Source organism: Halichoerus grypus, chromosome 9, assembly GCF_964656455.1.
Source record: "Halichoerus grypus chromosome 9, mHalGry1.hap1.1, whole genome shotgun sequence".
NCBI classification, from domain to species: Eukaryota; Metazoa; Chordata; class Mammalia; order Carnivora; family Phocidae; genus Halichoerus; species Halichoerus grypus.
The window spans coordinates 16,004,780-16,018,114 of record NC_135720.1 but is presented as its reverse complement, the minus strand read 5'-3'; the positions used below and the strand labels follow the sequence as shown (position 1 = coordinate 16,018,114).

General features: G+C 45.8%; 1 protein-coding gene across 2 annotated transcripts in view; it reads left to right on the top strand.

The window, feature by feature from the left end:
* The first annotated feature begins 311 nt into the window (after positions 1-311).
* Positions 312-13,335, top strand: part of PLEKHG1 (pleckstrin homology and RhoGEF domain containing G1) — a 223,763-nt gene continuing 210,739 nt past the window's right edge. The window contains exon 1 of one of the 2 annotated variants that reach the window (XM_036072988.2): positions 312-488. The gene's annotated coding sequence lies outside the window, so the exon portion shown is untranslated. The remainder of the gene's footprint in view (positions 489-13,335) is intronic. The other variant, XM_036072989.2, reaches the window with a different exon arrangement.

Below are 13,335 nucleotides of genomic sequence, written 5' to 3'. Positions count from 1 at the left end.
CCAAGAGAAAGCTAGACCCGAGGATCCCAGAAAATGAAGAAAAATGATGTGTCTGCTTAAACGGTAGCTGGGATTAAAAAAAAAAAAAAAGAAAAGAAATCCCCCAGGGGTTGTAATTTGACTGCGCTCTTTGGCAACCCTCCAGTGACAAGTCCAAGTGCTTAATCTCGCTCTTCGGCTCTCCCCCTCCTCCTCCCCACCTTGCTCGCCCGGGGGCCGCGGGGAGGAGGGACCGCAGATCCGCTGCTCTCGGCGGCCGAGCCGGCATCTCGGCGCTGGGAGGGGCGGGCCCGGGCGCGGCCGAGACGGGGAGCGCGGCCGAGCGACGGGGCCGAGCCGAGGAAGAGGAAGTCCGAGCCCGAGCGGCGGCGCAGGGCGCTCGGCGGCCGCGGGAGCCGGAGCCGGAGCCGGAGCCCGCGCAGCGCAGCCGCACCTTCCCCGCCGACCTGGGAGCGCGGCCGCCCGGCGCAGGAGCCGCCCCTCTCCGGGTAAGCGCCCGCTTCGCCCCGACCCCCGGGGTCCTTTTCCAGGGATGGGACCGCTCGCCGGGAGCCCCGGGGAACGGGAAGGGGACCCAGGGACCCTCGGTCTGGCACCCCAATCCGCAGGTGGCGGCGGGCGGAGCGTGGTGCCCCGGGCCCCCTCTCCCCTGCGCGCTCCCTCCGGGGTGGGGGCAGACGGTGTTCCCGGAGCGCGCCCCCGCCGCCCGGACCTGGGGCCCGCCGCTGCCCGCCGCCGCCTGGAGGGGGCGACGCGCCGCCGCCCGGGCTCGGGGGACTCCCGGTCCCCGAGTCCCGGCTCCAGCCCCGGCGCAGCCTCGATCTGCCGGCCCTGCTCTCCCGCCCGTCCGCCCGCTCCGAGAAGGGGTTTCTGCGGGCGCCCAGGAGTGTTACAAACCCCAACCCCACAACTCAAACAGGACCGTCCGAAAACGGGACGCGATGGCCAGACACCCGAGGTTAACTCCCCAACACCGGTCCTGGCGCCTGGCCTCCCAGGACCCGCGAACCGCGGTGGGAGTCGGAGGACAGGGCAGTGCGTTTGGCTGGGGGGACCCCTGCCTTTGTAGGAACTAGCCTTGGGGTCCCGGCTCTGCAAATATGCTCCCTGGGGGTGCGGGGGCGGGGGTTGAGGTAGCTCGTCCGTCACGGGGGTAAATGGTAGCACCTGGTCCGCTGGGACGTTGCCGACCTCCTGGCCTCGCAGGACGGCCGGGGTCTGCGGGGGATGCCCCAAGCCCAGCCCCGCTTTGTGTCCTCCGTTGAGAGTCTGGTTCCTAAACCAGAAGCCTAAGGAGGTTCTAACTGGGAGAAGTTAAGCTGTTACATTTCTTTCGGTTCCTTGGAAACAATGAGGTGGGTGACTTTTCAAGTGCGCCTTGGAGTCTTGTTTGTAGAGCCGGTGTTGTATTAAGTTCTGGTCCTTAACGCTCCGTTTGTACCACCCTCAGGTGGCCCCGGCTACTGCACAGATTTTTGAAATCGTTGAGTGGGAGCCCCGGGGAAGGCTGTTTCCAGCCGGCATGTATGTGGAGCTCCGGGGGAGAGCTGGTGTGGGGGTTTGCCGACCGGGTGGATACCGAACTACCTCGTGTTTCGTATTTAAACCAGGAGGAGTCCAGAATGTTGACTCTAGGTCAAATTTGTCATCTCACAGAATTCCAGGCCTAGAAGGTCGTGTAAATGCTATGAAAATAGTTATCAGGTGTTAAAATCAGCTTCTTCTGGCTTCTCAGTTTCTGTAGTTGACTGACTTTTAAAGAATTTATAGGCTTTGGACTTTGATTAGACGCTATTAAAACATTCCCAAGCCCGTCGTGTCCGGGAATAAGAAAACTCTATTCTAACTTGAGACCTGAGCAGGCGACTCGCTCCAGTGCCCTTGGCTTCCCGATTATAAAGCGATGTACAGGAACCAGGTAGTTTCTAAAGCTTCATGCTCACTCCCCCCCCCCCCAAACCTCTGGTGATATTGATTTGGGCTACAATATTCAAGACTGACATAGAAAAGTGATGCTTTGACATATGATCCTTTAGGTCTTTGAGTCTGGATCCCTAATTCTTCACTTTCCTTTTTGTCCGATTTGAGGCCCCTGTCAGGCCCCCAAATCACCCGAAGAAATGTTGTCCCGTCTTGCTGACTTCCTACCGCGTAGGCCACCCATAGCCATCACTGCCTGACCTTTCCCTTCCATCCTGCATCCGCTCCCCGAAGCTTGCTTTTGAGGGGCAAAGTGAGAAAATTATCTGGCAGTCGGGTCCGTGACCTAATCATGCTTTCCTTGATCTGTTTCCCTGCTCATCTCCATCTTCACCATGGGCACCAATTCTTCCGGTGACTTGAATATGGATGATGCTACCAGATATAAGCTTAAATATTTCCATGGGACACTCAGTCTGTGCTCCGGACAGGTTAAGCAATCACTTTTAAACAAATCAATAAAAACCAGCAGTGTAATTTTTCAAAACCAAGAATAACCCGTACTATTTTGTTCTCCTTTGAGGATATGATTTTTGAGTGGTTTAATTAAGATTTAATGGTTCGTAATCTGACATATACATATGGGGAATGCTTGAGTAGCACTGAATCTTTTGAGCTCTTAGTAAACTAAAAGCAATTCCTGGATCTATGCTCCAATTCTTTTTTTTTTTTTTTTAGATTTTATTTATTTATTTGACAGCACAAGTAGGCAGAGTAGCAGGCAGAGGGAGAGGGAGAAGCAGGCTCCCTGCTGAGCAGAGAGCCCAACTCAGGGCTCCATCCCAGGACCCTGGGATCATGACCTGAGCCAAAGGCAGATGCTTAACCGACTGAGCCACCCAGGTGCCCCTATGCTCTGATTCTTATTGGCTGCAATCCACTTTTTGCAGGCTTCTCCCTCCTGTTTTCATTGCTAGTGGTTGGTCTTTCAAACAATTATTACCTTTTAATCCTCCTGCAGGGATGTTTAGATGCATGGAATATTAAAGCTAGAACGCCTGGATGATCTTGGTCAGCCTCTACATCTTAAAGATTTGGTAAAGCATGAGTTGGGAAGAACCAAGTGCTCTGGAATTAACTGACCGGTGAATGAAATTTGCCTCCCTACAGCTCATTAGCACTGAGACCTTGACCCCTCTAAGGAAATTATTTAGACGTAGATTATTTTATAATCAGGAAAATGTAACAATTATAGGTGGTCACTCTCTCTGAATTATCTCGCCTTTACTCATTTCTTCCTCTGTAAATTTAGGAAATAATGACTCTTCCCTGTGGAGTCATGCTGAGCGTTGATGATTATTAATGAGACGATCCATTGTAAGTGTTTGCCACATTGTCTGCTTTAAAGGTGATTGTTGTTGATAAACCAAGTCCCAAGAGTGAGTGTTTTTGCTGGAGGTTACAAAGCTCTCTACTAGCAGAACTGTGATTTAACCCAGGTTCACTTGTCTTTACCCCAGTCGGTACTATCTAGAAATGATGGTGGCATAGGGACATATGTTTTATTAATTCATCATTCTTTCAGAAAAAAAAAAATCACTTGTCTCTTTCGTCTTAGGAAAAACATGGTTCCTAAAGCAAAATGGTCATGTATTCAGCAGGGATGGAAATGGGAACATTTTCTAGACAAAGACTGTACGCAGCCGAGTACTTGGGGGTGGCAGGCATCTCAACTACTAATGTTTCATCACAGCCTGCATCAGTCTTAATAAAATGAAAAGCTGACCCCAAAGACCCCAAAGAGCCATGGGTGTCTGTGCCAAGTAGAACTTACGAATATAGAGCCAGCTTTCAAGTAATTGAGAGACGACTACACGTTCAGCTTTATATTGCTCACGCTGATGAAAAGCAACAGATGTTGTAGCAAAGATAATAGAAGTGTAGGCTAATCCTCCTGGTGAGAGGGCCCAGGTTTGTTTGTAGGATAACAGGGCCACAGGTTACCCAGATGCTACAAAACAACTTCTAGTATGCCTGGGTGATTCCTCTCCCAGTGATCAGGAGTTGACCGGATATCTAGAATAGTTTTCATGTTTGAGTCATGCTTTGCTATCTTTTCAATCTGTATACACAAGGTTACCCCCCCCCCCCAAAAAAAAGGTTTTTCTGGTGAGATAGAAGCCAAGTAAAAATTTCCAAGCCTAAACATCTTCTTTTGGTAAATATTGAATTACTGTTTGATGGAAAGCTAAAGTATGTTACATTCGTGGATCCAAAAACCCATAACCTTCTTCTTCCTTCCCCCATCCCATACAATCCTGGACAAAAAGTCGACTTGAAGCATGTGAGGCTAAGTTTTGAAAAAGATTCCAGCTACACCCGCTTGATGTACTAACCCGATGGGAGGAGAGTCAGGGTTTTCACGGGTCTTTAATTAAGAAGGTTGCTCAGCGGGAAGCCTGCTTCTCCCTCTCCCACTCCCCCTGCTTGTGTTCCCTCTCTCGCTGTGTCTCTCTCTGTCAAATAAATAAATAAAATCTTAAAAAAAAAAAAAAAAAAAGGTTGTTTTGGTAAGCTTTAATAACCAGGCTGCTGTGGGGCGTGCAGAAGCCACTTGCCACCAGCATGAGGGAAGGTAAAACCATTACAGCAGTTGGCCAAAAGCCAGCAAGCCCTTGCGTGTAAGGAGGACATCTTAAAATATCAAAGACAAAGTTGAAATGGGTGTGAGTCTAACAATCGGCTAAAAATTTAGAATTCTCCTAAGAGGAATTCCTAAAGCAATAAATTATCATACGATTGAATTGGCTTTCATTTCTGAGGTGGTACATAGATCTAGTTCTCTACGTGTCTGGTCACACTAGGCACTAACTCAGATGACCTGTGTCAGAATAGAGACGGAGGAGGACAATAAGAAGTTCCAGATGGTAAACCTTTTCCCATAAAGAGCCAGATAGGAAGTATTTTCTGGTACCTGGATGCCTCTGCCATATATTCTTTGTGTGGGGGAGGGGAGTGCTGTTTGTTTACAGTCCTTTTAAAATATTAAAACTGATCTTTCCTCAACTGCCACGTAAGACAGGCTATAGGCTGGCCTTGACCTATAGCCGTAGTTTGTCACCTCTGTCCTAAATGAAATAGGCTATGTTTGTGGTATCCTTCAGTATTTTTGCAGAAACCCAAAATAACCAATAGGCTCTATTTAAGCTGGCTCAATAGAAATGGACTTACAGTCAAATCTCCTTTGTCATTCCTTTTTCCAGTTGTTCCCTATTTTCTCTTTATACTAGCCTTAGAAGTCTGTCTGACGTAGCCATCCGTTGACATGGGAATGCCTATGCCAGATTTCAATATTTTTCCTTCAGTTGGACGCTGAATGGGAGAGAAGCTTGGCTGAGTTGGAGTAAAGCCACACTGAAATGGGTTATTGATGAAGAGTATTGATCATATGAAATGAAGTTCAAACCCCCCAGCATGGCACCCAAGGCCCTTGGACCTACTTTTCTTCTGGCACCTGCCATGTATACTCTATGTCCCTATCAGTGCAGGTAACTCACAGAGCCCTAAGTGGGCTATGCTGTCTCTCATCGATGGTGGAATCTGTCCATACAAAGTTTAAATATCCATCACTCCTATGGAGCCTCTCCTCATCTTATCGGGCAGAGATGTAAACACCTGCACTTCTATATTAACACAGGACCTTACACATGAAGCATTTGGAAGGACAGAGGAATGTGGTGATTCCCAGTAGACAAATACTACTTTTTGAGGGTGGGGGAACTTTTATTTTTCTCTGTAGCTTCAGGGATCTTCCCATATAGCTTTGGACAAGCACAGAACTGTTTCCAGACTTTGTATGGGATACACAGAATAGCATCGTGCCTATGGGTCTGGTTTTTGAAGTCAGGATGTGCCGAGGCCTAGTCCTGGCTTCTCCACTTAAAAGTAGATAATAAGAATGACCTCTAAATTGCTAGGATTAATTGAGATTTGCCTCTGTAAAGCATTTAGTTCAGGGTCTGACCTGTAGTAATTGCTCAGTAAATGGTAACTTTCCTTCATTCCAGAGCCAGTTATTCAGAACTTACCACGTTTAGAATGATGCCTGACCGGGTTCTGGGCATAGTGGTGAACACAAGAGATGTGATCTCCATGGAGATGGGATGACCAAGGAGGAGGAATCAGGGTGATGGGTGGGCCACCTTAGACCGGTGCTCCAGGAAGCCTCTCAGAGAAGGTAACGTGTGAACTGTGACTTGAATGATAACGATGAGTTCCTATCTCATCAAATCTAAGATACTTGTGAAATACACCATCTTTTAAGGTCCCACCAAGAGCAATTTTATTGACACCCTCTCCTGTAAGATACTTCCCGTAAGTTGTGAAAAATGTACATCTTAACATCAATGAAATTTATTGATATTTGTTGCTAAGTAAATATCCATTGAATACATTAGTGATACTCTATGGTTGCATACCAGATTGGGCTCCAGTGGTTTCCATTCTGAGTTTCTCTCTTCTGTTTCATAGCTCTGAAAGGTTGACTCGGATCCACCAAAGATAAATTAAGAATATAGTAAATTAAGACATTGTAAGACACATAAGACATTTGTGATCTGATGTGTTTTTTAAAATAGTTTAAAACTTTTACTTCAGTCATTTAAAGGAACAAAGTGTATAAGAGAATCCCATCTACGTGGAATTGACCTACACATACCTTGGGTAGGAGTGAAGTCGAGCAGCTTCTGCAGCTGGATAATTCCTTTTGGCAGGTATCTGCAGGGATGTGTGAATCTTTAATGCACATAAATGCCTTTCTAGGGACAATGAAGGCATTAGCTGGAGCTTCTGTCCTTCTGTTTTCTAGAGTTAATTTAACATAAATACTCCTTCCCTCCTCTGTCTCCCAAGGGGCTGATCATTGTTCTGACCAAGTAGGTCCTTTCTGATAATGAAGTGGAAGGGGCTCCATTTAGAATCAGCCCCCTTTTCTCCTCTGGCAAGTCTCCAGGTTTTCACACTCCAAGGAATGTTCTCTTCCCATATTTCCTCACATGCCTTCCTGTTCAGAGAGTAAAATACTGCTTAAGTCTTTGCTTTCTGACCACCCTCTAAACTCTGAATCCTCGCTCATCAAGGTCTTTTTCTGCACCCAGTGTGGACCCTTCCTGTCTCTCCTTGTCCAGCTCACCCCATCTGTCCAAGATTCTTTGGACTCCTCGGTTTCTGAATGGATGACTCCATGGGAGCTTTGACAATACTTGGCTATTTCTAGCTGTCATAAAATGTGCTTTCATGCTGTTTTGGTATGACTTTCATCATGTCACCCAAATCCCTAGCACTCAGCGGCATGCTGTTCCCCTGCACATAGTAACTTCCTGGGGTCTCTTCCTCTGTGCCCTACCCTCCCCCAGTGGTCGACTGAAGCCCCAGCAAAGTCCCCTTCCATGCTCCACCTGACTGGGAGGGGTGGTCAGCACTTGGCCAAGGAGGAAACACAGTGCAGACCTTTTTCTCTTCCAGAGCCACCCTCTGCGTCCCTCCGCCTTCTCCTGCAACAGAAGCCCTCAGGTTTTAGGTGGTCTTCAGAATTGACACCAACTCTAGCTGAAATATGAGTCTTTGCAAACAAGTAGATGCAAAGGAAAGGTCATCTGTGGGCATTCCAGGGATGCCCATTAACCACAGTCCAGCCTTAGGATGATTTAAGGCTGCTCCAACCTGTGACTAGAAAGCTGGCTGGGGTGGAGGGGGCTGGGGGGGAGACATGAGGCCATGAGGAAAGGGCAGGGGCGCTGAACTGAGGCCATCACAGAGTTCAGCTTCCCGGGGCTGTGTGATTACACATGGTCCTCAAACACTAACATCTGTGCTTCTCTGACGTGCTGGGAGAGGGAAAACTGTAATCTGGAGCATAAATATACGATCCTGTGTTTGTTCCCTTTAAACCATGTAAACCTGTTATTAGTTTAAGCATCTGTGTTGTGCTAAAATATTATCGCCGCCTCAAAGGAGGATATGGTAGCTTGTCTGAAACAGCTTACAGTCTAAATATTCAGGTGTCTTACACTTCTTAAAATGTGAATCAACTAAACACATGAATTATGGAGCCTAGGAATCAGACTCAGGAATATAGGATTACCTAGAGGGGGACAGTGGAGCATAACAGAGACGTAGACTTTAGAAGTTAATTTTTTAAAAGAAAAGCCTTCTCTTACCTTATGCCTTTCCTATCATCGATCAGACCTTTTGGAGATTTGCTGAGGAATAATTAGGGTGAGGCTCAAAGGGTGATGAAGTGGGCAGGAGACAGATGGGAAATGGGCACGTGGATGGGCTGCCTGGGATTGGCTGTGGCTAGGAAAGTACTTGGGGAAATATTTGGAAGCTTCTGGAATATAGTTATGGAGCAAAATCTTGGTGGTCTTGGCTTTTTTCCACTATTCTTCACTGTGTATATGAGATAAATGCTTATTTTCCCCTCTCTCCTTTAACAGTTGTTTGGGTTAAGCTCTAAGAAATGCCATTTAAGCACAATACTTAATGATATCTGATCTTGAAGCTAAAATGGTAAGGAAAGTAATGTGAAAATAATGTTTTTGTGGCACATGGAACCCCGTGGCCCCCGGTGTACCCTGTCACAAGACATACCTCTAGCAACTTACAATCCAGATGACTTCCAGAGAGTGTCTTCATTATAAAGCACTCTTATTTTTGTTGTTGTTGTTCTTTCTTTCTTTTTAGAAGTTACCCTGATGTGAAAGCAAATACCATGAAGTTCTAAAAATTTGTCATGAGCCCCACAATAGCAATGCCTTTCAAAATCCAGAATACCCCAAGGAGCAAAAAGAGATTGATGTCGCTTTATGGTCTGCCATATCAAGATGCGATACTATCTAACCTAGTACTATATAGTTCAAGAAATTTCCAAATAGGAAGTTAACAGGTATTTGTTTTTACCTTCTTATATAAATGAAGAAGAGAATACATGTCTGTACGAGCTAAAGACATAATAGCTAGCAACAACTAGCCTAAAAGTCCCCTTGGTTTTGGATTACTGATATATGCAATAAACATATTTTACAAATGTTCAGAAACTATATACCATATACCAATGAGAAGATTCTTATTTGATACTCTAATATGTACAATAGATACGGCAATCAAATGTCGTACTCTCTTGCTCTCTTTGCTTCCTTACTGTAATACTAGTCCAAACGCTCTTTCTGTGGCATCAGTTATGGGAAAAATGGTGTGCATGGAAAAGATTAACTTGTTTTTCTAAGGTTTGAATCCTCAGAGTTGAGATGGGGGGGAATAGCCTGGAACTGGGCACTCTACATATGTCATTTAGAAGTTATTTGAAAATGCCTTCAGTAATAGGGTTAAAACCATGTAACGAAGGTGTTATGAGATTTAAACGTGCAATGTATGTATGCTGCCTAGTAAATAATAAGCCCTTGCTAAATAGTGGCTCTTTTACTATGTTCACTGGGTGTCACTCTTCAGTTTTATTCCCTGCTACCAGACGCTGGAACAATAAACCAACATGTCAATAACCGAGGCAAAAGTCAATGGTAAGACGGAGGGAAGAAGAACACATTTTTTTGGTTTGTTTTACTGTAGTAGAGACACGATATTCATTATACTTGAACATTCCGATGAGAATTAGTTTATTCCACAAAGATAATTTCCTAAATTCTGGGGATACGTTGAACAAAACAGACCAAGTCTGGAATGAAGGGAAAACTCTTTGTGAGGAGTGCTCTAAAGAAAAGAAGATAGGAAAAATGCGAGAGGGGTGGGGCACTCTCTTTGCCCTGGGGGGCCCCCCTCAAGGGCCTATCTGAGCTGGTTACATTGAGCCAAGGCTTAAATAATAAGTGACCCTGAGAAGATCTGAGGGAAGAACATTCTAGGCAGAGGGGGAGAAAAAAAGTGAGGAGGACCTAAGAGAAATAAGCTTGGTGAGTTCTAGGAAAGGAAAGGCAGGCTGTGGGTGTGAGACAGGAGAGCAGCGGTAGTGGGGGGGTGAAGCTGGAGGGGTAGGCAGGACCTGGATTGTGTCAATCTTTATATTATCAGAGGTCTTTACCATGGCTTAAAAGTGCAGTGCAAAGCCACTGGAAGGTTTGAAGCGGGGGAGTGACATGATACGATTAATGCCCAATTATCACTCTGGCTGCCGCGCAGAGAAAGGACTGCCGTGGAAAGTTCTGGAAACAGAATAGTTGGGGCGCTATCGCATCGGTGCAGAGGATGCTCGCAGAGGAGGTGGTGAGAAGCGGGTTGATTCAGAACTGGAATGTCAGCCAAGATGGTACAGCTCAAGGAGAAGGAATTTATGGGGATTTGGAAGCAGCCTGGCTACTGTTACTTGTTTTGACCTATGTGCTTACCAGTCCCCATCTTGGGTTCCATCGCCCTCTCTTTTTCGGCTCCCCTAGGTGGGGTCACAGAGCAATACATGGCTGCAGGTCTCTGTGAAGCCAGGACCAATCAGCTCACCTCCCCCTAAACCCCTTCACAGCCAAGTACCCCTTCCTTCCAGCTCCGTAGCATCCTCATTACCTCATTTCTAGCACTTGCAATGTGGTATTTCTGATAACCACTTAGTTGGTCTGCCTTCCCTCACTAAACTGTGAGCTCCTTGACAGCAAGTATTTGAACAAAATAATTTTTCTTCTACTGGTTGAAATGAGCATTAAGAAAGCTGGGCCAAAACCTTTGTTTTCACAAATTAGTTGAAAAAAAGGAAATTCTGAGTAGGTAGCTAAATATCTGAAGGAGGAGGAGGAAGGAAAGGAGAAAAAAAGAAAAGAAAATGAAAGGAGGAGGCAAACCCACTGGAGAAATTCGGAGGTTCTCTGATTCAACACTTCATGAAGGTTTCTTTTGGAGAGTATTTGTGTTCAGATGACTTTCTGCAAGAGGAGTCCAGTAGCTATTGGTTTGAAAGTTGCATGGGTCTGCAGTAAATGTGGTGCTCTATAAATATGTATGTTCATTGCCTGCCTTTCGCTGGTTTATAGTGTAGCTGGAAGCTCAGCAGTGTTTATTCTGGAGCAGAAGCAACTATCAGAGAAATTGTAGTGGTAAGAAGTCTCTAATGTTGCCGCGGTTGAGTGACGGCTCTGCATTTCCAGACAGGATATCAACCTTATGCCAACTCTGTAAACATGCTTCCTAATGCAGGGGGAGGGCACCTCAGACCTTTTGGTAGGTCGTGAATCTCCTGGGGCATGGAGGTTATGCCGTATTCATCCTGGAATTCCCAGTACAGAGCATGGTCCGTAGACGCCCTTGACCTTTAATCAATTGTTTGATTTCAAGTTTGGTCTGGTTCTTGATTTCCACTGTAAAGTGGGATTGAGAAGTCTGATGTTCAATGTTAATGTTTGGGTTTTGGATGAAAACCTTAATTCTAGTTTACCAACTTCAAGCTTAGACGTGTAAAAACAAGTTTGAGAAGTCTGTATTTGTTATTCTCATATTCAGAATTTAGCACTCTTACTGGAAAAAAAAACGAATATGGCTAAACCACGTTGTTTTGTGTTATTTTAAGTGCTGCAATGATTGTTCTGTTATTTGCAAATTTAACTTATTAAGACAGGTCTTTGAAGGATCCTGTCATGTTAGAAGGGAATGGATTCTGGTAGCCTTGTTTTAGTGACTAGGCTTATTAGGAAATAATCAAATGACACTTCTTTTAGAATATTCCGGTTTAGATTTTCTGGCTAAGGTAGGGAGGCACTATTGTGTTTCAAAAGAAATCAAGAGAAAAACTGCAGTGGGCCTGTCCAAGCCTCCCACTTATTTGCACGCCTCCTGGGATTTATCTGTTGGCTTTTGCACAATTGATTCAAAGTCACCCACTCAGAATTGGGCTCATAATCTCTCTTTCCAGACCTACCTCCAACTTCCTGGGGTTGTTTTTTTCCCTCCTTTTCCAATTCTTAGTTAATAGCACTGTAACTCACTAGTCATGGCAAGCCATTTCCTTCTCTCTCCTGCCTTGTCCAATCAGTTAGCAGTGACTTCCTAAACAGTTCTCAATCCAAATTCACTTATGCATGCCGCCACACCCCATCCCATCCTTTTAGACACTTACTCTTGCCTAGACTATTCGAATAATTGTTGATCTAGCATTGATTGATGTATCTAGAACACAAATTTGGCCAGTGATTACCTTGTCACAGGGGCCTCTTGTAATGGCTTAACCCAAAGGAAGGGTTGATGGTAGAACTTAAGGTAGAGATAAAAGTCCCAGACAGAGAGACTTTAGCATTTCTCTGGTCACATTCCTCCCTCCTATCTCAGGTCCAGTAGGGTAGGCATACTCTGAGGGCTCTACCTCCAGAACATCCAGAATCCTACTTCTCATGGACTTCACTGCTCCCACTGGGTCCAATTCCTTTGCCCTCTCTCCCTGGATTATTGCAATAGGTTCCTAACTGGTCTCCCTGCTTAGATCCATGCTCTCTACTATCTCTTTTCTACACAGCAGCCAAAGTGATCCTGTCCATAGGTTGGCTAATTCAAACTCCCCTCATGGTTTCCCAACTCACTTGGAGTCAAAAGCAAATCTGTGAAACAGCCTCCAAGACCCTCCCCAGTTGGCCCCTGCTCCCTTCTTTCTCTCTGATCCCATCTCCTGCTCTTGCCCACATACTCCCTCTGCCTCGGTTCACTGGCCTCTTTGCAGTTCCCACGTACGCTGAACAAGCTCCAGCCTCTGAGTGTTTTCAAGACCTCTGCCTGGAAAATTCTTCCCTGGATATCAAAGCCTTACTGTCTTTCTGCTTGCAATTCCCTGCTCAAGTGTCACCTTATCAAAGAAGTCTTCCTCATCACGCTTTATAAAATAGGAACCCCCATACCTTGCAAGCCATATCCTTCTTACCCTACTTCATTTTTATTTTTGGCATTTATCAACACCTAACAAAGGATATATTTGTTTCTTTTCTGTTCTTCATGAGAGGAGAGGATTTGTGTTGTTTTCACTGTATTTCCAATGTTTTAGAACACTGCCCAGCACAGAGAGAAGCTTATACATTTTTCGAATAAATCCTCATCACCATTGCCATCTCTGGCCTCTAAGTAAGGTAGGTTCTGCTTGTCTGATACCGTTAGTCCGCATTCTAGAACAAGATCAGCAGCCTAAGGTGTTGTCTATGGATGCGGGTGAGTAGGTGGGTGAATACTTAGGAGTAGAAATGGTGAGAACCTGCCCTGGGTTTCCACCTTTTTCGATTCCTACACTCATGCTCCTGGGCTTTGAAGACATTTCCTTAGGAGATCCCCCTGTCTGCCCTCTAGTGCCATCTTACCCAGAAAGCTTTGGCTGTTCTCTCATATCTGCCTGGACTCCACCCAGGTTGCTTCCCTACATCCTGCCTTACTCCTCCACGGTGC